We start from the raw sequence: 23,345 nt of genomic DNA, 5'->3' as shown, positions 1-23,345 counted from the left end.
TTTCAGAGGCGCAGGACTACTTCCAGCAATGCTTGTAGGTGTGACTCTATCTTAGAGCGACAGCAGCAGCTTCTTTTGACCCATGTCTGCTCTTCTTTCCCCTCTGCTGAGTGATGCCAGCAAATCCCAAATGCTTCAGCCCTGGCACTAATCCTGCCAGTTTGCTTTTATGCCAGAGGCCAGCCCTTCCCCTCTGCAGCTGTCTAGCAGAGGTTTTCGGGTAGAGTGACTCTCGATGATAGTGGAATATGTCCTTGTCATCCCAGGTACATTGATGGATAGTTCTCTGCTGGTAGAAAAAAAGGGGCAGGGTGTTTGTTGGGAAAAAAGGAAGCTTGTATCTTAGAAATGCAGCTCATATTTCTTTCCGTGTCACAGAACTCCCCGTGGAATCCTTTCTTCAAGTATGGAAATGGAGCTGGGATAGGAGGGGTAAGCGTGGTCTAGAATTAATTGGATGGGGTGAATCTAGACATGCAAGTTCTGGTGTTTATGTGCATCCTTGGATGAATCCAGGATGAATTAATGGCTGGGAGCGTGGAATTTGCATCTGTCAGAAGGAAAGAATGCAGCGCTCCCTTTCGCTGTCTAAACATCTGGGATTTCACCTGTTGTGTGTGTAATGCTTTTGGAGCTGCACCGCAGTCGAGCCAGAGAACATCAGAGGGTGCCAGCTGCAAAACAGCCTTTTGTCTGAGCTGGCTCGTTCGAAGCAACCATCCCTTAAACCTGATGAGGTTTTTATTATGCGAATCGCATCCAAGAAAGAATATTACCCCATGTGAGCGTACTGGAAACTCGCAAGCCAGGTCTACAAAATACGCAAGACAGGACTTCCATGGCCAAAGCCTTGTTTTTGCAGCAAAACCTTTGCTCAGGTGAAAATTGTTCTAGTAATGGCATAGTCTGTCCTTGGGCTCTGCAAGATTTAAGTGTCCCCATTACAGAGCTGGGTAAAAGACCTTCCAAGGTGTTAAGCAGACTCTGGCTGTTACAAGACTTAAGGCAGGATTCACCGAAGCTGAAAGCTTTGTTGCGTAGAGCAGCGCTGGATGTAACCTGCCGTTCCGGTTCAACAGAAGCGGATGAACTGGAAAGGGCTGCTTATGTCTGCATAAAACGTGTGCAAAAAAGAACAGAAATGAAGAGCTGGCCATGACCTGAACCACATGGGATCTAATGCATAATGCTGCAAGAAATACCAAGAATTATTGCATGAGAGATGGAGAGGCTGGTACAGGATAAAGAGCCTGATAACACCTTGCAGTGCTCAGCCACAGGTTACTGAAGGGCAGTGGAAGGGGGTGCTTGGCCTGCAAGGGCTCAGAGCCCAGCTGCAGATGATCCATGGGGTTTTCTGGGGTAGTTTTATGGAGAATAAAACCAGTCTCTGAGGCTGGGAATGGAGTTAACATCCCAAAGGCAGCAGGGTCAGTGACCTGCTTATTTACAGCCATTGTTAGTAAAAAAATATTCTTTTTTCAGTCATATCTGCCAGTGCTGTCTCCGAGGCAATCCCAGAATATTTCATAGGAGCACTTAGGATCATAGGAAAGCAGGGCTGGAGGTCAGATCTAGTCCAGCCCCCTGCTCAAGGCAGGATCATCCCTGACCAAACCAGTCCAGACACATGTCTGTCCACCCTGCTCTTGGCAATGCCCAGGCATGGAGAGGCTACAACTTCTCTAAGGAGCCTCTTCCACTGCCTGACCGCCCTCAGGCTCGGAAAGTTTCTTCACTTACCATGTAGCCCGTGCTGGTCATCTTCAGGTCACAAAGCACTTCGGAAAGGAGGTCTGTATTGTTCTACCTCTAAAGAATCACACGAGGGATCCCGAGTCCCAGTCCAGTGCCTTCCCCTCTTGGCTATGCTGCCTCCCGTATGGACGTAGCTTTGCTCATGAGAAAGAGAGGTTTCATAGCTGTTAGGGGGCTGGAAGGGACCTTCCAGATCATCAGGTCTGCCGCCCCTGCACTTGAGTGTTGGCTCTAGTTTTACTGGTGCAGACACTAGGGGGTCAAGCTGCCCAAAATCACTCAAGTGTCTGGCAGGACTTAAACAGAGCAATCCTCTTCTCCATATCAGCAGTGGTACATGGTTCAGCCAGCATTCGTTTGTGGTCCGCCTCTAGCATCATCCTGTCTGTGAAACCCAAGCACTGTTTATTCCTTGGAAATAAGGCAGATGCGGTTTTTGAAGAAGGTCTGAGAAGAGGTGGAGAGACACGCCATGCTGATGAGCACAGTCAAACAGCACCGGCTTCAGACACCAGCTTATCAGAGCTGAAGGGTTACTTTCTATTCTCTAGTCTTCGCAAGGCCTGGCGTTTGCCAGCTTTAATTGTCCACGGCAGATGCCATCCAGGTAAAGCCAGATGTTCGTGTAAACCCTTCCTTTGCATTTTGGCAGCCGCTCGGGGGTGGCAGAGCTGGGGGCTGTTGCTGGGCTGGCTCCATGGAATAAGGAATGTGGTTACAAAGGTGCAAATTCAGCTGCCCTTGGGTCCACCTGGCCCAGGACCATGACGAAGATGCTGAAAACAGTCTGGTGCCATCAGCTGGAATATAATGAGTGTGTTGGGGACAGGAGCATGCGGAGTAGACTGAGGTGTGGTGGATTTGAAGGCCTGTACTGAGGTCTGGCCAGGTCCCTGAAAAGCAGCTGGGTTCTTGGCTTAGCTTGGCCCAGAGACTGCAGCGGAGCCCATGTTAGAGGGCTCCAGCATGACTCTGTCCGTGGCCTTTATTCTCAGTCTAGCTGTGCCCGTATCGAATCCAAGTGCAAAGCTTATCTCTCCATTGTTGTTCCCTGTTGAATACTTCTGCTTGCCTTTGTGCAGGGCGCCGTCCAGACGAGCTACTGTCATCACGCCGAGCTCTTGTTAACAAACGACCTTCCTTCCTGTGCCCTCAGCACCGCGCATCCCTGGGACTGTGTTATCTTCTGGAATTTCCCTTGGCAGAACACGATAATCCAGCAGCCCCTGCTGAGCTCATGCTCTGAGCTGATGGATGGGAGGGAAGGTGAAGTTCGGATCCACACCTCCGCCTCCGAAGTCACAGGAGTGAGTAATTGGATTCCACTCCCATGAGCTCTTTGAAGCTCTTTAGTGGAGCTGCCAGCCACGGTTGTCATTAGTCTTGCAGCAGAGCAAGAGGCTTCCTGTGCTGGGCACCTCCGAGATGAGCACAAGCGTTAGCCCTCGGCACTCCCTTCTCTGTACTTCCCAGTGCATTTTGCCCGCATCAAGTGAGGGAATCTGCGTGGTTTAGCCATACAGTAATGCAAGCAGCATAATCTTCCCCATCCACTTGGCTCTGCTCCTCACCAGGATGTGCCGTATTTCCATTGGCAGGGAGATGACGATTAAAATCCCAGTCCTGGAGGGAAGCTGGGGAAGGGTGGAGAGCTGGGAGGTGCTGGGTAAGATAGAGAAGGGCCTGCTTACAGGAAGAAAGGGTTGGATGGCACGACCCGAGAGCCTGATTTGGAACAGGTTGGCTTAGGCCCTCGGAGCTGAAAGCCCCCAGCAGCTCTGGTGTGTGGTTCATGATGGACCAGGCCACATGCCTGGAAATGGGAAGGTGAAAGGAGGGATCTGTGGGATGGATGGTTTTGGTACCCAACTGGTCGGCCATGGGGGCTGTGATAACCAGCATGGCAGCTGAGGGGTGGGTTGACTGATGTCCCCTTAAGCCTTCCCAGGCAGCGTCGTGCTGAGACGCCGGCTGCTCTGGGCGTGCTTCTTCCTGGACAGGAGGCAGAAGAGTCATCTTAGCACGGGGCTGTGGCCGGGCAGGGTGAATTAACCTAGGAGCAGGCACAAACACCCCTGGACTGCTTCCAGTCTGGAGCCAGCACATGGGTTTTGGCCTGTTCTCAAGAGTGAGCTGCAAAGTCTGATCGGCTGGAGGCCAAGATCGCGGCTCCCTCCCTGGCAAGTGACAGTTTGTCTCATCTCAGCCGCGGGAGGTCAGTCATCCTGGTTCTTTAAGGTAGCTCCCTCTGTTTCTGAGGACCGGTTCTTTGGACTGCTTGAATTCAGGCTGATGCTTCCCAGGAAGATGTCAGATGTCCAAGGTTTGCTTCCGCTGGGTGGGCTCCAGTGATGGCCCAAGCCAGCAGCTCAGCCGCGTTGCACTCATGGCTGGTTGTCACCAGTCGCCTGGGCTGAGACCCGTGCATCAGAGGTGCTGGACAGGCGCGTTGGTGGGGAACTGCCCAAACCAGAACTAAACCTCTTACTTCCTGTGCAGCTGAAATGCTATGCCCCAACTCTTCGGTGTACTTTTAAGGTGAGTCCAGATCTGGGATGAGCGTGTGGGAAGCTTCTCTTGGGTTTGAGGGCTATGATGGGTTGGGGATAAAACAGGTTGGAGCCCTTTCACCACCCAGCTCTACCTCTTCCAGGGGCAAACTGGTCTGCTTCAACCCCCCCGCCCATACGGTCCAGCCTGTCCCCTGTCGCAGGCCAGCCCTGCTCCTTTCGTGCCCTTCTTTCACCTCTGGAAACCTCCCAGGCCTTATTCCCCAATGGGCAGGGAGTGCATCCTTTCCCAGTAGCCAGCAGTCCAGAGAAGAACGAGGCTTTTACCAGTCTCTGCAAAGGGTCTCAATGCCAAGACCCATCCCCACCTCCAGGGCCCTGCTGGGTTTATCAGCAGCAGCATTTGCTTGTCAGAAAACACCGGATTACCCTCAAGGCCCCCTAGGATTGAATTCAGTTAGTCCCTAAGGTGCAGGGCCTTCAGCCTGGCATCAGTGGCTAACCACGTCTAGCATTGGATGGCGGCTCTATCAGAAGAAAAGGCAGCGGTGACCCACGGCTCTTGGCGGCTCTGGCACTGAAACAAACCCTTCCCAACATGCAGCCCCTGACGTCCAGCCTTCTTCAACCCCTGGGGCGAGCACTCCTCAATGTCGCAGCTGTCCAATGCCCTGCTCTCATTCTTCATGTTTTCCTGGCTTCCCTCCCTTCTCCAAACCCCTGGTTGGCAATGGCAGGGTGGAGGGGAGGGTGAAAAGGTAGACACATGTCTCTGGATCCAGACGTCTGCCAGAGGCTGCCCAGGGACCCTGGGCTGCTCTAGGACTTTCTGCTTCCCATCATCCAGCCTCCCCCAAAGCTTCGAAAATTGATTGGACGTAAAATTTGATGTGGGCAAACCAAGCTGTTCCTGAGCCCTGCCTGGCCACAGCTCCTGGGAGAGCCTTGCTGTGCTGTGGATGGAGCTGCAGCCCTGCCCTGTAACGTGGCTTGTGGGCCATGCTACCAGGGACTGAGCGTATCAAGTGCTCCAGGTGACAGTGAGGCCTGGAGATCTCACTGTGGCCTCTACGGAGGTCCCGTTTTCGCTTGCCATTTAGAGCCACCAAGCTCAGCCCCAGCCCTGTCCTGTCCGGCAGGGTCCCTGTGTTGGATATACCCCGAGTTGGTTGTAGGTAGTCGGTCCTGTGTGTTGGTGGGCAGGGGCACATGGTGTGCAGTCTGCATATGTCCATGACCATTGTTATTTATCCTTTGTGCTGGTGCTACAGAGACCAGACAACCCCTGCCCCAAAGAGCGCAGGATAGAAACCAAAGGATGGAGGCAACACAGAAGCTCCTGGGAGGCAAAGGACAGTGCACCTCTGCCCCAGAGCTGCTGAGCCATGTGTGACATGAAAACAGGATCCCAGGGATGAGGTCCGAGACAAGCCCCGGGTGCAGCTCGAGTTTGCTTCGACTTGTTCTCACGGGAGCACGTCCTCTGCCTCTGTGGACCCCCTGCCAGCTTCTGCCCACAGAACCAGGTCTGTGCCTGTCGTGTCTGCACAGTGGGCAGGAAGCTGGTGGGAATAGCCTTGGCAACCTTTTCAGAAATACATCTGCATATATAGATAGGTAGAGACAGATAGAGAGAGATCCATCTATAGAGACAGATAGACACATCACAGAATCATAGAAAATGGGAGTTAAAGGGACCTCAGGATGTTGTACCTGGTCCAACCCCCTGCTCCGAGCAGGACCAGCCCCAGCTACATCATCCCAGCCAAGGCTTTGTCTACCTGGGTCTTCAAAACCTCCAAGGATGGAGAGTCCACCACCTCTCTGGGTCATAGATTCACAGAAGTTTAGGGCTGGAAGAGATTTTGTGAGATCATCAGGTCCAAGCCCTCTGCTTTGGGTAGGAAAAACTGTTGGGGTCAAATAACCCCAGCAAGATGTGTGGCCAGTCTCCTTTTCACCTGTTCCAGTGCTTTTACTACCCTCATGACAGCATTTTTCCTAATATCTAACCTCAACCTCCCTGGCTGCAACTTGAGCCCATTTCTCCTTCTGTCATCTGCCCTCACTGAGACCAGTCCAGCCCCATCCTCTTTGCAGCCCCCCTGCAGGGAGATGAAGGCTGCTATTAAATCCCCCCTCAGTCTTTTGCAGATTAAATCAGCCCAGTTCCCTCAACCTCTCCTCACTAGTCATGTCCCCCAGCCCCACAACCATTTTCTTTGCCCTCCGCTGGACTCTTTCCAATGTGTCCACGTCCTTTCTGTAGTGGGGGCCCACAAGTGGACACAGGACTCCAGATGTGGCCTCCCCAGTGCTGAATAGAGGGGAAGATTTGCTTCCCTTGACCTGCTGTCAACACTCCTACCAATGCAGCCCAGGATGCTGGGAGCCATCTTGGCAACAAGGGGACACTGCTGGCTCCTCTTCATCTTATTGTCCTCTATAACCCCCAGCTCCTTTTCTGCAGAGCTGCTGCCCAGCGCATCACCCCAGCCTGCACCAGTGCAGGGGATTGCTCTGTCTGAAGTGCAGGACTTTGGACTTGCCCTTGTTGAACCGCATGAGATTTCTCTTGGTCCAACCCCCCGTTTGTTGAGGTCTCTCTGACATGGGCCGCTGTGAAACTCCACCACAGGAATACCGACCTCCATCCATTGGGAGAAGCAAGAGGCGGTGAGTGCCCAGCACTGCAAAACCAAACACGCATCCCCATTGTTTTGGTCCCACCTGCCTTTATTTCCTTATCCTGGTTGCCACTGGATGTTTCCTCCATGCCAGCTCTAAGTGGCTGCTGCCAAGGAGCAAAATGGGCCGTGGCCCAGCGTCTTGGAAGCACCAGGTGATCGGCAGCACCGCGGAGCCATCTGCTTTTTTGCAAGTGCATGTGTTTGTGTGGCAGGGGCCTGCAAGGTGGAGATGGCAGGACAGTGCCAGCAGCCCGGGGCTCCTTGGAGGAGTTATCTCAGCGAGTGCCTATGGCTTCACGTGAAGTCTGTCCGCATCACTTTCTGGTCTTCGCTTGGCCCCTGTCATCCTTGGCCAGCTGTCACCCATAGCAGCACTGATCTCGTAGGGTGTCCTCTTCAAATTATCACGCTTGTGCCCAAACTGTGCACCTCTGGTGATGGCTGGTGCTCCTCTCGCGAGCCCTGCATCTGTGCATGAACCAGAGAGCTGCAGGGAAGGAGAAAACAGCGCTTTGTTTGAGTAAAGAAGCAACACGAATCAGCTGTGTGTGTTCGTGCGCGCCACGAATAAAGTGCCCCCTTACCTCCACCCTTCACACCGGCGCTGGGCCTGTCGCTCAGTCTCTCCGTCAGGGCACCATGTCCTGTTGATGCCTCCCCTCTCCTCGTTGCCCCTGTTTTTCCAATCCTGTTTGCTTCGTTGTTGTGTTGCCGCAGGTCCTTAGTGGTCGTTTCTCCTCTGAAGGAAGATGCCTCCATGAGGACAGTCCAGTCCACCTTGCCACACTGTCACCTCCAATTGCAGTGCCGGGCCCAGGACCCGGCTCCTTGCTGGGCTGTAGGGCTTCTGGCATGAGCAGTGCCAGGGCCAAGTCCTCACACGGCTTTGTTCAGCTCAGTTACCCAGCAGAGGGGCCCGTGGCACCCGTGGCAGGCCCGTTACTCTCCAAAACATGGTTTCACAACACGTCTGGGCTCCAGTGCCCAGGGGGATCCCAGTGAGGCACAGGGGAAGCCCCTCACTCGGTGCCAAATAATTTTTGGTTTAATTGTCATTATTATTCTGCCTTTGCAGTGGAGAATTAGGGATACAGTTTCATTAACCCGATGTCCAAAATCTCAGTGGGTTTTTTCCAAGGCGCTCAAAATATCTATTCTGGCTTGGTGTCCTCCACATGAATGAGGTCTGGCTTGTTTGGCTCTTTTCGGGGGGATCATCGGTAGGAGACAGAAGGGAGTCTGTAGCCCTCTGCATGTCCAGGAGCCTGGCTGGACCTTCCTTCTCCAGCATGTCTTGGGCAAACCAGTGAGAGAGGATGTTTCTGTTTCATAGTTGGTAGGGTCGGAAGGGACCAGAGCAGATCATCAAGTCCGACCCCCTGCCATGGCAGAAAAGCGTACTGGGGTTGAACGACCCAGGCAAGGTGTACATCCAGCCTCCTTTTGAAGACCCCCAGGGTAGGAGCCAGCACCACTTCTCTTGGAAGTTGGTCCCAGCTCCTAGCTGCCCTGACCATGAAGTCGCACCTCCTGATGTCTAGTCTGAATCTCCCCTCTGTCAACTTATGGCTGTTATTCCTTGTTACCCCTGGCAGTGCTCAGGGATCAGGGACTCTCCCATTCCCTGCTGGTTCCCCTTAGCCGGTATATAGATGGCCACCAGATCCCCTCTCAGCCTTCTCGTGTGGAGGCTGAACAGGTTCAGGTCCCGTCGCCTCTCCTCGTAGGGCCTGCCCTGCTGCCCCGATCATGCGAATGGCCTCCTCTGGACCCTCTCCATGCTGGCCACATCCCTCCTGAAGTGCGGCGCCCAGACCTGGACGCAGTACTCCAGCTGCGGCCTGACCAGTGCTCAAGATGCATCTGTGGATGCATGCCAAGGTGCGGTTGGCCTTCCTGACCATGTCCCCACACTGCCGGCCCGTGTTCATCTTGGCATCAGTGATGACTCCAAGATCCTTTTCTGCCTCTGCCCTGACGAGAAGGGAGTTCCCAGCCTGTAGGTATGGTGCTGGCTCTTCCTCCCCGGGTGCAGCACCTTGCACTTGTTGGTGCTGAATCCCATCCTGTTCTCGTCCAACCACCCCTGTAACCTGTCCAGGTCCAGTTGCAGCCTGTCCTCCTCCTCCAGTGTGCCCACTTCCCCCCACATCTTAGTGTCATCCACAAATTTGAACAGGTGCTTTTTACCCCCTCGTCCAAGTCACTGATGAAGATGTTGAACAGTGTGAGCCCGAGGACCGAGCCCTGGGGGACCCCACTGCCCACATCCCTCCAGGTCGAACATGTCCCATCCACCACCGCTCTCTGGGTGCGGCCCTCCAGCCAGCTGGTGACACATCTGACTGTGTGGGTGTCGACAAGACAGCCCCCAGTTTCTTAATGAGAACAGGGTGAGAGATGGTGTCAAAGGTCTTCTGAAAGTCCAGGAAGATTACGTCCACTGCTACCCCTGCATCTAAGGATTTGGTGACCTGGTCATAGAAGGCCACCAGGTTGGTCTGGCAGGACCTGCCGCTGATGAACCCGTGTTGGTTGTCCCTAAGCATGATCCCCATCTGCTGGCCCCTCGCAGATGTGCTCCTGGATAATTTTCTCAAAGAGCTTCCTGAGGACCAAGGTAAGACTAACTGGCCTATAGTTGCCTGGGTCCTCCTTCCTCCCTTTTTTGAAGATGGGAACCACGCTGGCCTCTTCCAGTGCTCCGGCCCCACACCAGAGCCCCATGAGTGCTCGTAAAGCTGTGTCCTACAGTGACCTCTGCTAATTCCCTCAGTACTCAGGGGTGGAGATCGTCCGGACCTGCTGATCTGAATACATCCCGTCCCTCTAGAAGTTCCCTAACTGGATCCTCACCGGCCCTGGGCCTGGCTGAACCTCCCTGGGTCTGTCCAGGATCCCAGTGGGGGGGATGCCCAGGTCCTGCTCAAAAAGATGGAGGCAAAGAAGTCGTTAAATAGGTTAGCTTTGTCATCTGGTGCAACCACCAGATTTCCTAGCGTGTCATGCAGAGGCCCGTTACCTGGTACCTTCTTTTTGCCCCCTGTGTATTTAAAAAAGGACTTTTTGTTGTCCTTGATCCGGGTCGCTCGTCCCAGTCCCATCTCCGCCTTGGCCTTCCTGACCCCTCCTGCAGCCCTGAGCAACTGCAGTATAGTCCTCCCTGGGGATGGCCCCTGCCTGCCATTGGTGTACGCCTCCCTTTTGGCTAGGAGACATTCCCAGATGCTTTTGGTGAGCCATGGGGGCTTTTGAGCACTCTTGCCCCCTTTGATGTGCATCACACAGAAGCCATGCAAGCAGCTGGCGCCCTGTTCTGGTCTGCTAACGGGAGCAGAAAGCTTTGTTCCTTCTTCAGTGATTTAGTGGGGATTTAGTGGGGAGCAACAAGGCTTGTGCCCCTCGCCGGAGGAAATGCCAAGGGCTATGTTTTCCTTTCCTACCTTTCCCAGCTGTCGCTCCCCATTAATCTTTCTTTCCCTGCAACTCACTCTCTCCTTCCTTGCTGCTCACACCTATTCCAACCCTTATGCAAACAGTTCCCATGGTCAGGAGCCGGAGAATGCCCTGGGTGTCCTGTGGCCTGGGCTGGCATCCAGGAGGCCAAAGGTCACCCCAAGAATGCTATCTCTGGAGCGGCTTCCAAGTGAGCGATGGCCTGATGCCCAGAGGGTCTGCCCAGGAGCAGGCCACTCATTTTAGGCCATCCCAGCCTGTCCTTGGGACCTGAATCCACAAAGCTCCCCTGGGAGACCTGGAGTCTGCAGGCAAAAAGCTCCATGTCTTGCCTGGATGCCAAGCGCTGTAGTGCTCAATGGTGGAAGCAGGGATCAGGCTGGCAGGCCTTGGCTCTTCAATTTGATGCCCCCTTATTGTATGGTCATTCCTCCTTAGGTTGCTTGCCATGCTGTGATGACTGCTAGCACTGCTGACTTTTTTCCTGTGGCCTCTCCAAAGCTCCCCCTCCACTGTGTCATCTGCCTTTCTGGGGTACCTTGTGCTCCACCCTTTCCCCAGCAGCCCGTGTGCGACCAGCTCTGACCCGGGCCCAGATACCAGCGAGGGGCAGGATGTGTGTTGCACTACCTCCCGCTGGACCAGACGCTAAATGCAAAACTTGTGAATCAGACTGTGGACGTGAGCTTTCCTGGGAAGAGGACGGTTCTGTAGTTACGGCAGTGGACACGGACATAGAAAGTCCAGGTTTGAGTGCACGCTCTGCCCTGGACTTCCTGGATGATGTGAGCAAGTCACCAGGTCCTTCCATTTCTCTTCTGAGAAGGGGGATAATGAGTCTTCCTTGCTTCGGCCGTCTGCCTTGTCTAGGTAGATGGTTGGCTGTCAAGGGAAGGGATGGCATCAAGCACAACAGAGCCTGGGTTTGTCGGAGCTTCGAGGCCAGCGGGGCTGGCCTTTTTGACAGGTGTGCTGTAGATTAGCCCTGCAGCCTCCCCGAGTGCTGCTCCAGTCCCTTTCTCTTACCTGATCTGCTGCTCTGCTTTCTGCCCCCTGCCTGCTCTGCTGCTCTGCTTTCTGTTCCCATGCCACAGGTTGAATCCCCCTGTCCCAGGCACTGCCATGACATGAGCAGTAGCTGCTCTATCGGCCTACAAGGTGTAACGGTTGAAAGACTCCATCAGGTGTTGCATATGGTTGTCTGCACTGTACCTCCTTTGTTTCTCCAGCATTGACTATGTCCATCTCCTCCTGCGCCTAATGCACCCAGCTGTTTTTAGCAAGGGACCCTCTATCCATCTTTCACAGCAAAGCACCCTTTATCCCTGGCTCCGTGCAGTGAGCTGAGCCCGGGCTGCCAGCCATCTTTCTTTCACAGCCTTTTTTTCCATCATTCCCTCGAGAGGGCAAGGCACCAACACACATGCCAGTTACAGAGTTAGTGTCTGCTGAATGACTAAGTGGTCACATCATCCTTTTCCTTGCCTGCAATGACATGCTTGGTTCCTGGTAGACCGTGAGAAAGCCGCATCTCTCCATAGCGCTATTTAGAGACCTTGCCCAGAAACATGGGAAGTATTTACCGAGCAATATTGAATTACAAAGAACAGAAAGTATAATACCAGGGGCCAGTTAGCGACCCAGGGAAACTGGCTTTTTTAGCCTGGCATTTGCTGTGATTAGTTTCCTGCCTCTAGGCTGGTGCCCTAGGGGCATTTTTATTTCTTCTGGCCTTTGGACTGTTTGCGTCTGAGGCTCTTTCACAGGGAGGGGGAGATGATCCTGATGCTTTTACGATGTTGCTCATATGCGAAGAAGGAAGAAGTCATCAAGGAAGAAGAGTCTGTTCAAGGGCCTGGGCAAGCAATAGGTTTATATATCCCTTTTCACTGGGTTTTTGGTTGTAGCTGTGTTGGTCTAAGGACATAGAAGGCAAGGTTGGTCCAGTTGGTCTAATAAAAGATACCACATCTACCTTGCCTGCCTATATCTCTTTTCTACACCCATGCAAATGTGACCAGGAAGCAGGGCAGCCAGACAGGGAGCTGTCCTAGGGTAGCTATTTGCAGTGGATGCTGTTACATGATGCACGGCCACTAGTTGGCTGGGGAGCTGGTGATTAGCACACTAGCCTGATAGGTGAGTAGGCTCAGGACAACCTTTGACCTTGGCTTCGTTCAGATGTTCAGTTTCTCCTGGGAGAATCGCTCCTCCCTGAAGAAACCACAAGTGTACAGATGTTCAGGATTTTTCTCCCAGAGCAAAAATGGCCACTCCAGGAGAAAAATAAGCTGGGAACAACCAGCGTTATGACATCCCCAGGAGAGTTTCTCTTGGCAGAGCAAATGTCTGTTTATGCTGTGGCTTCTCTCAGAAGAGCCTATAGTCCTCCAGCACCCCACATGCTCCACCCCCCAAGGAGACTGTGTGTCACTCCCTGAACTCTTCTTCTCCAGCAGGGAGCAGAGCACGCCCCCCTCCCAATCCTCACATTGTTCTACAGGGGGCACATGGACTGGCCATGGGCAGTCTGAGTGAGCCAGTCAGGACTGCCTAATGTGCTGCTGCCATCTGTCTCCAGGCAGACTAAGGGAGCCTGCAGAGCAGGCTGAGATATATAAATAGGCCAACCACCCCCCAGCTGCACAGTGTCAGCACTGCAAGCTCTTTACTCTTCAGGGCCTCAGCATTTGAATATCTGTACATGCAGCACTGGGTAAGGTTTTCTACGAGGAGAACAAATCTGGGAGTATTCTCCTGGATTATTTAAATGCATGTACTCAGCCCTTGTCACAGCAGCTGGTACCTCACTGCTCACCTGGCCTGAAATCAAACCAGTGATGTAGAGGTGGAAAATTCCACATCTTGTTGATCCCTTGTGACTGGCAAGATAACCCCCGTATCTTATCTGCTTGACCTATCTGTCAGATCCCATCACTAGAGGGTGTAACACACTTCTTGCAGTAAACTGATCTGCTGCATCTTTTGCCTGCGCTGCAGTAAAGCCCCTCTGATCAGCAGTATCCAGCTCTTGGAGGCTTGGTAGCTCTGGGGCAAGTGCATGACTAGTTGGTAGAGAGACCCTGTGGCTGGTTTGAAAGACCTCACTGCTGCTAGAAAGCCTTCACACAGTTCTCAGGCTTTCACCTTTTCGACCAGTCAGGAAGGAGACTTGGGACCCAGCTACAACTTCCCTGGAATTATTATCCAGAGGTTAATCATTTGCATTTGGTTAATAATTCCAAAGAAATTGTAGCTGGGTCCCAAGTCTCTTCCCTAAGTGGCCAAAGAGGTGAAAAAGCCTGAGAAAAGGTTGTGGACTCTCCATCCTTGGAGATGTTCAAGACCTGACTAGACAAAGCCTTGGCTGGGATGATGTAGTTGAGGCTGGTCCTGGTTTGAGCAGGGGGTTGAATTAGATGTGACCTCCCGAGGTCCCTTCACACCCTCACTTTCTATGATTCTCTGATGGTGCCTAGATGCACTCAGTGCCTGTCTTTCTTCCTCCTGTTAGGTGCCAGCTGCTGAAATAACCAACAGTGGTGGGAGCAGAGGTGCAGGAGGCACCCAGGCAGTTACCTCCTTGCTTTCCTCCTCCCTGTCTTTGCTCCTGGCCAGCTCTTTCCCCCAACTGTGAACCCAAGCGATGTTGCTGAGAGGCCTCGGCTGCTTTCCGGACTTGAGTCCATGTGAACAGGAGGCAGGTCGCAGCTGCGCACGGTGAATCCCAGCTGTAGGGTGAGGATGTGCCAGTCAGGGGAGTAACTGGGCATGATGGGGTCCAGGCCCTGGCGTGTGTTGAGGGGGAGTTGAGCTTTGGCTCCTGTGAGCAGCTCCACCTTCCCCGCACAGTGGAGGAAGATAAGCTGATCCCAGCTTGGGGAAATAGCATGGTGATCCTGGACAGCTTCCCTCCCACTGTGACTAATGGGTCTGACATTTAGCCATGGTGACTCATTAGCACTCATTTCTAAGGAAGCTCCGTTCTCCTGGGCCTGCTCGGAGGCACCGGAGAGGAACCACCCTCGGCTTGTGTGCCAGCAGCTAATTAGGCACTAATGCTTCTGGAGCGGGGGGGAGCGTGCAGCAGGGCCAGGAAGAGCGCTAATGTCCCTGCTCCCTTAGCAGTCGCTGGCACCGTCTCGATAAACCCCGGCGTCCTCCGCTGGGACAGGATGAGCCTCCTGCTCAGGTCGACTCGGAGGGCACTGGGTGCCCAGGGGAGACTCAAAACTCCCCACTTCTCCTCCTTTTTCTCCAGTCAACTCAGGAGCCCACTGTGGTTTGGGCACGTGCACGGTCCCTAGGGAGCGGAGGGGTCTGTAATGGGGCACAGAGACGGGAATGGGGGTTGTCCATTTGGGCAGGGGGTCTTGAGGGAGGGAGCTGGACCCGGGGGGCATTGGGCCAGCAAAGCCATCTCTGGGGCTGGCAGGGCAGGGCTGTATTGTGTCTCCTTCGGACGCTACTTTCAAGCCTGGTCCCCCAAAATCTCCAGGCAGAGGTGACGTGGCAGCCATGGGATCTGTTTCCTTCCTCCTACGATTCAATAAAGCTTGACCCGGAGAGATCACACAAGGAAAACAGGGGAGCCCATTGATCTTCAGGGACACACGGTGTTTCTCGTGTTTTCAAGCTCTCCTTCCTCACACTGGCCACGTTCCCCTCCCCGTCCCCATCCGTGCTGTGGTGTCTCTTGCCATTTCCACTGCTGCTTTCTGAGCTCCGAGTCTCTTTTGGAAGATTTTTTGCAGTGCTCCTGGGATGAGGTCTAACTCCTTCAGTGGGTGATAAGGACATAAGTGCCTTGGAGGATCTGGGCCTGATCACTCCAGGCCTCTGCATTCCTGATTTTACATCCTTGTCTCGTAGATAAAAATGTGGACGTTGCGGTAGTGGGGTCGAGTTTTGACGCTTGCCAACAACCGTGACCTTGCAAACGCTGACACGAGGGCCAAAGCGCTTATGAGACCGGGACTGTGATCTGCTGTGCTTTGATCTGTTCCTCCTCGTGACTTGTATACCAGCACCTTAGGCTTGGGACTGTTGCGCAGGCACTCGTCACGCTGAAGTGAGGCTAATTTGCTTCCTTAGTCGAGAGATGACTTGGGAGCCCAGGCCCCATTTTCCTGCTGTCACCGGTGCTCTGCGTGACCGTGGGCGAAGCGCTTGGCGCACGTCTCTACCGCTTCCCTGCTGCTCCTGACTGCACTGTTGAGAACGACTGCTCAGCCCACCCACTCCCATCCCAGCCACGCTAAGCCCCCAGATTTGGCAGGGAAGTACGTCCTGTTGGGCTGCCATCAATGCCAAAGATGCAAAGAGTAGTGGGGAGCATCAGGGCAGCTTCACGGCCTCACCTCTGGCTTTGATGCTTGCAGCGGGTGAGCGGACGCGTGGAGCATGCCTGAGAGGGGTCGGGGCGGCAGTCTTTGGGCTAGCTGTTTTAACAATATTTGGGTGTCTAACTCCTTCAACAGGAGGTAGGGGCATTGGAGGATGTGGGGCTGGTCACTCCAGGCCTCTGGGTTTCATAGATGTGAGGGGCTGGACCGAACCCTTGGCACTCAACCTGTAATGAAATTTTTCCCCATGTCTAGACTGAAGCGACCTTCAATCAGCTTGTGCCCATTCCTTATTTTACTTCCTTGTCTCGTAGATAAAAATGTGGGGGGCTGTGGGCAGCACTTGGATGCTGTGGTTGGGTAAATACCGTGCGGCAGGCGGTGAGGCTCCAGGGACCGCCAGGGTGTGGGTTTGTAGCTGATTGATTTTAGCAAACAGCTGAGAGGGGCAGCAGAAGCTGCTTTCTTTTCTGCACGGTTAATCGGAGGGGAAACCACCTTCGTTGGCAGAACTTGTTTGCTGGGTTGCTGCTCACGGTTGGCTTCCCGAATCCCACCCCTTATGGACGCAGCAGATTGAGGAGCTCCAGGCCAAAGGGTTGATCCCCATGCTGCTGTTCCCCTTCCCTCTTTCCCTTTAGAAACACTGTGGGTGGATAGGTGTGCAAAGGCGTGTGCCGTTGGACGATGCTTTTCCTGCCTGGCTCTCGGTGCCACACACAGTTAGAAGCAATTGGGACTCGTGGTAGAGGCAACATCTTTCATTAGACCAGCTAGATTTTTGCAAAAAAATTCTCAAATTGCAAGCTTTCGGGTACAAACACCCTTCTTCAGGCACAGGAGAAAAGATTGTAAAAGTTCTCCTGTGTAGAAATGAAAGGTTTTTACACTCTTTTCTCCAATGCCTGAAGAAGGGTGTTTGTGCCTGAAAGCTTGCAGTTAAAGCCTTTTTTGTTGTTGCTGCAAAAATCTAGTTGGTCTAATGAAGGATAGCACCTCCACGAGCCCCGACTGCTTTTGCCTCTAGACCAGTATGGCTACAACCTGGAGACCTGATGCACAGTTAGACTTGTGCAGCAAAATCCCAGCCCGGCAGAAGTCGGGGGGAGTTTCGCTGCTGATTTTAGTGGGGCCAGATTTCTCCCCAGAAGTCGAGCGACGAGGGTCAGTCATCGGTGAGCTGGCAGCGGAGCCAAGAGAGAGGAACCCAGGTCTCCCGAGCCTGCTCCTTAACAGAGTGCAGCTGCCCCGTGTGTGTGCATGCACAAGTCATGCGTTTGTCCACATTTTTTCTTTGTGTTGGCAGAGCCCAGGCAGAAAATGGACAGTGCAGGGTCTATAACGTAACGCTCGAAGTGAGCTGGAGAGGGGGAGCCGGCCTGCGCTTACAATAGGCGCACAGAAAAGCCGAGTCTCTCGCACCGGGCCGTGTTATTCTGAGTCATGTGTTGATGCGGTTCCTGCTGGGCTCTCAATGAGGCATTCAGGGAAGACTCCCATCCCCGGCACTGCTGCGGTTTCTGGACTCCTCGCAGGTACTGAAGCAGGACCTGGGGCTCGGTGCTGGAGGGTCTGGCACGCGGGGCGATGTTCACCGTTCCCTTCCAGGGCATGTCTGGGGTTTGCGAGCCAAGGACGTGGTTCCTCTCTGATGCAGGGCGTGAGCTCGGTCCTTAAACAGCAGCCAGCTTCCCTCGCTAACATCACAACGAGCTGATTCAGTGACCTGGAGGGGACCTGCCAGACAGACGGGGTTAACTGTCCGGATGGACTTACGGGCACGTTGTTCCTCTGACAGTGAATGCATGTGGGTCGGAGCTCATTTTTTTTGCTTCCTTGCAATGGAGGAAATGTTGTTTTAAGGCTCCCTCCTTCCCTCCTCCGTGAGTTACAGGTCTGTACAGCTAAGGACTTTGGTGGTTTTCTTCTCGCCATAGCAAACTCTCTCTGGCTCACTGGAGAAGGTTTTAGGTCAAATAAAACAAAAAAAAAAGGCAAAAATAAATATAAACTATCCCTCCTCCTTTCATTTCTGCACCCGTAAGGGAGCATAAAGACTCAGGAGACAGGAATGGCCAGACCGCAGGTGGCTATATACAGTTTAGGAAGTCAGGATAGGCTTGGAGCAGCACCGTAGAAGGAACGATAGGAATATAAAGTAGGAATAAAAGCCAACGGACTGGCCGTGACAGTCGAAGGGGCTTGCACGCTAACAGGCGCCTGGCAGCTTTTCATCAGCAACCCCTGGAGAGTCGCGGAGGCGAAGAGTGTGAAGTGTGGGAGGAGATAATTTGGTGCTGCTGATTGGTGCCGAAGACCTCAGGAAAAGCCCTTGCCTGTGGCTAGACGGGTGGTCTCCAAGCTTCGCTGGCGACAATACCGAGCACATCGTGCCGGCCTCTCCCCACCGCTCTGAGCAAACCTGCCCGCGGGAGGGGAAATTTCCCGTGGCCCGAGCAATGTTGGAAGGCCTCGTAACCAGGACAGGCCACAGAGAGAAACCTGCATCGGAGGGAAACCACGTCCTCCCCGGGGCGACAACGAGGATGTTGCTAATGGTTTCTGTGCCCCTCCGTGACGCTCTCGGAGATCGAGGGCTGGGTTAGCAGAGGGGGCAGCGGGCACACGTATTGCGTGCTAGGGACAGCGGGGTGAGAGGCTGCGTCTGGCCTTCATCCACTCTCCTCCTCAGGTTTTAATGGGGCATTTCTTGCTTGCTCTTCCCCCACCTCGATCCCTTGCTGTTTTTGGATGGAAAATTTCCCTTGCAATCCCCAGCCAAGCCCTCCCCTGTGCTTTGGTCAGGGGCCAGGCCAAGACTTCACATTTCATGTCCTAGAAGAGCACATGCCAAAGGTCCTGGGGCGCTGCGTCTCCCTTCATCCGTCACGTGGGCGTAGCAGCGGGGCGGGGGGAACAGGCCGGTATTTCCCCCGCTGCAAAATGTAATGCGTGAGACTGGCTTATTCGAGCCGCTTTGTGTGGCACGGAGACGCTGCATGATTCCCCGGCCCAGGACCGCGACTGAGGCTCCGACAAAATACCACGGGGATGAGCAAGGTTGTCCAGGACCCCCAGTAGACATTTCCATGGGCTAACCAGCGTCCGCTTCAGAGGCCACCTCTTCCTTCGCGGCCTTGGGCTATGGGGCAGCATCCCTCTGCCACCGACGGAGAAAGCAAAAAATGAATGCAGGACCAAGGAAAAGAAGCGGTCATGCCTTTCTTTCAGCCTCTGGCTGGAGCCCTGCACGTTCCTATGGGTTTGGTGCAGGGGGCAAGGAGTATCTCAAAAGCAAAGCATCCCCATGCCCTTCCTCCATGCTCTCATCCAACCTGGGTTTCACTTCAGAGAGCTTCTTCGCCTCCGCTCTGGCCCCCCGCGTCCTCCCCCGGCCCCCCGCATCTCTCAAAGAAAGTGTCCTGCCTCTCTGCCCCCTTCCCACCTGGCCACATTTGGCCCCGTCGACAAGGCTCAGGCCTGAGCGTAAAGAAGCTTTATGAAAGCCTCAGCCAGAGGCCACCTGCCCTGTCCTGCTCGGAGAAAGTGGCTGCGTGTCCCTTGCCGTGCCCAGCTCTTGCTCCCTCAAAGGCATCGGTGGCAGGCTGGGGCTGGCTGTTTCCGTGGGGGTTTTCTACAGCTGCTCTGCTGAGAGAGGAGCAGGATCTGGCCAGAGGGAGGTGATGTGGCTCCCGGGGCTGAGATTTATTCCCCTCCGCTGCGGCAGAGGGCTGCCTTTTACTGAGCGTAGCCGTGTTTCAGGAGCTGCCTTGCAGCGTGGCCGACGTGGGGGGGTCCGGGCTGACTTTCTAGATGCAAAGTCCCGTGAATTTGAACGCGATGTTAATAGACTCTGGGTGTAGCTGAACCCGGGTCCAAATGCACACCCTAACGGCTAGGTCACGTTTCCTCTTCAGCATGTGATAGCTGAGGTGCAGCGTGCGCGCTGAACGAGGCAGGACTCTTACAGAGCAGCTAATTGCTGACCCTGTCGTTAACTATCACGTGCCGAGGGAGGATGCGATCATCTTAATTCTGGCATCTCCTCGCTGTCGAGCATCGGGCTTTGCATCCCTTAATAATCCTTTAATGGAAGGGCCGGCATTTGGCAGAGGTCGTGGAAGACGTGGTTTGTGGGTGCCTGCACCCTGAGGTTTGCGGAAAGCATTTTTGGCTGTTTCTGGATCGCCCTCAGTCGTCGCTGGCCCGACTCCCCGTTTGGAAAAGAGAAACATCCAACTGGATCCAGTCGCTTTCAGCAGGCAAAGACAGCAGTTGGCAAGCCCGTTTCCGATGCGGCGCTGCTAGCGGTTCTGCTTGACTGATGAGAGAGAGCAAAGAAAAGCAAGAAATTGGGCAATAACTTCACGAGCTCTGCCGGGCCTGGGCTGCAGGGAGGTACGAGACAGATGTGCTAGTACAGGCCGGGCAGCGACAGCCTGCAACAGCTGGGCCTGGGGGCCACGGTGAGATCGTACGGCCTGGCTCTGCCTTGCATCGTGGTTACAACCTCTGTCTTCGGAGCGCAGGCGGGGAGCTCGCTGGGATAGGCACTGAAAAGCTGCAGGCCTGACTGTCCACAGCCATCGTTAGCATTGCAAGAGAGGCCCTGTTCTGGCTTGTGGAGGATTTCGATGGTTTTATGATGTTTGTTCCCTGTGTGGAAGCCAAAGGTTGCACAGCGGGGTCTGCAGAAGATCTGGTAATGCGTGATCAGTCATTCACATCCAAATCGCCAGCATCTGTCCCCTTGCCCTCGACGTGCGGGGTTAATAGGTCCTGCTGGCTATGTGCCCCTTTGTTTTTTGGGGTAAATCCAGTATCTTTTATTAGACCAACTTGGTTGTTTGGGGCGTTCCTTCGGGAAGTAGCGGCGCTGAGGGCCCTGTGCAAGGCGGCAGGCGGTGGCCACCCTGGCCAGGCCCAGCTGCCTGGCTGCCTCCTTAGGGCCTCGCACTGTCCACGTGGCCCCTTGAGGCTGGACGTGGCTGGGGACCTGGGCCCTCGTCCCTGGGGGGTGGGTGCTGCAGCAAGGCGGCACAGGAGGGCCGGCAGGAGGGACAGCCTGCGAGGCTGGCGTGGTGACTCCTGCCTCCTGCATCTGGGAGCCAGGGGCTTTGGCGGGGTGGAAGAGGGAGGCAGCCAGCACTGAAGGCCTTCCCATCCTGCCCAGCCGGGGCTCGGAGGCAGATGCCCAGCTCGAGAGAAAGGATCCATTCTCTGCCGCTTCCATAAACAGCGGTATCTCCACGCTGCCTGTCTAGACAGCGACCTCTGCTCGTCCGAAGGGTGCCGCCCGCAGAGCCAGCAGCTTTGGCAGAAGTTTCTGAGCTGAGAAACGAGCTGCCCTTGCTGGCGCAGGGAGCCCCGTGCCCTTTCCACCGCCTTTCTCTCACTGGGCTCCAGCGACGCGGGGTCTGGTCCCGGGACAGACCGTGCCGCACCGTCGTCGCTGCCAGATCCGTGCTGTCGGGCTATTAGCCCTTGCCGCTCCAAGCTGGGGAGGATGTCTGCCAGGCTGCCTCCCCCCTGCCGTGCCTGTTCCCTCCCCGGGCTGTTCGGATGCTGTCAGCCCCGCACCCGGCTGCAGCGGGCTACGGCCATGTGGGAGATTCGTTGTTTTTAATTACCGGTGGGCAAAGCATAGCCAGGGAGCTCCTAGAAATGCGAGGTGGAGGATGAGAGCAAGGCAGTGACCGCAGTGCCAGACTCGATCTTTGCCCCCTGCCAAGCGCCAGCTCCGGCTTCCCTCGCCCCGGTCCTCTCCTGAGCGAGGCTGTCTCCGACGCTTGCGGGGGCCGCTCTGCCTGAGCGCTTTGGGGAAAGGTGGGGTGCTCAGTGCATCGATCAGCTTTGTCTTTGCTCTCGCCTGTCAAGGACTTTTCCTGCCTCTTCTCTCCTTGCCCCCCCTCGGGTCCGTTCTCCACTACCTCCATGTGCTGCAATGGGCCAAGACGCCCTTGGGTCTTGCCAAGCCTTGGCTTCCCTCCTGGCCGTGGCCCAGCTCCCATGGAGCAGAGTCCCAGATTCCAGGCAGCCATCGTCACTTGCTCCTGCTCGTTTTCGGGAAGCCGACAAGACCTTAGAGGGCAGAGCTGGCAAGGCCGTCCTTTGTGCGTGGATGCCGCTGACCTCGGTGCCCTCTGGGCTAGACACCCAGGGCAGGGCGTATTTGGGAGGGTGGCAGCGGTGCCACATCTGGACCGTGTTTGCTCCGTCCAGATGGCATCCAGATCCTGAACGCGTGGTCGCTGGAACTGGGCAGATGGTGGATATGATGTCTCCTCTCTCCCCCTCTCGGCACATCTGATGATCTATTTTCCTCTCTTTCTGGGTGATGAAAGCTGGGAGCAGGAAAAGGAATATTTTCCCCAGGAGGAAGAGAGAGATGTGTTTTATCCCAAAGCTGATGATTATTTTTGAACGGCCGTTTGTCTGGCCAGAGATCTGAGTTCCTGGAAATGACTGTGAATGGGGTGGGTATAAATAGCCTGGCCCGGTGTTGTCTGCGCACTTGTGGCGTGGGGTGGGGACACCGGTATTTGCGGCTCGGCAACAGCTAAACAACACCCGTCCCGTGGAGACAGAGCAGCTTTATGCAGCCTGGACCTGCGAGGATCGGAGATGCTCGGTGGTTTTTCAGCTTCAGCTTTCCTGGAAGAAGGTGCTGGGGAAGCGCTGGTGTGTCGTGCTCTAGGACCTAGCCTCTGCCAATGGCAGAAGGCGTTGCTGGGCATCTACCAGCTGTCCTGGGCTTAGCGTGCGTGGACACGACTTCCCCCAGTGGCTGGTCCCATTACCTTTAATTTTTTTTCTGTTCCTGGGAAAAGGAAAAAAAAAAAAAGCCTTCAATAAAACTGAAAAAAAACCTTTGCATCTGTCCAAGGGTTTCCCCCTGAAAAAATAAAAAACATTTGATATTTTTGGCAAGTGGGAAGTGACATTTTTGGGTTAATTTTGTTTTTGTTTTTATTTTGCAAGTGTTTGGGTTCTGGCCAGAGGTTTTTAAGTTGGTTTTTCAGCTCTTCAACAGAAGCCTCAGCCATGCCATTGAAATGGGATGTATCCCGATGCAATTTCCAAGGGGAAGAAGTGGTCGGAACAGCAGTTTGGAGCCCCCTCTTCCCCTGCTGGCGCCGCAGCTAGGAGTTTTCTCCTTCGCTCGGATGGGAAGGGCTTGTGGTTTTGGCTCCAGGGTCAGGCACCACAGCGTCCAGGGGTCCGTGGCTCATTTCATAGGAATTGCCTCTGTCATACACAACACGGGACAGAGAGCAGCTGCGCTGTACAAGTCCCAGCCTGTCACACTCCCCCTCCATCCAGACGACTGTCTTGCCTGACTGTCCTCCTGTTTCCCATGGAGCTGGTAGCCCTGTGTTGTGGCCGCGCGGGCCCTGCAGGCTCTGCTTTTGGTGCCCGAGCTTTCACAGGTAGCAGGGCTGCGGCATGATCAGGGATGGGGGCAGTGCTATGGGATGAGCTGGAGGAATTACTAGGACTGGGTGGCGGAGATCGGGATGTCTAGCTGGGTCTTCAAAGCCTCCGAGGATGGAGATCCCACCACCTGGCGAGCCTGTTCCAGTGCT

The sequence above is a fragment of the Crocodylus siamensis genome, chromosome 6 (assembly GCF_052110815.1).
Source record: "Crocodylus siamensis isolate JL-2025a chromosome 6, ASM5211081v1, whole genome shotgun sequence".
Lineage (NCBI taxonomy): Eukaryota > Metazoa > Chordata > Crocodylia > Crocodylidae > Crocodylus > Crocodylus siamensis.
Note: the sequence above shows the minus strand (reverse complement) of the source record.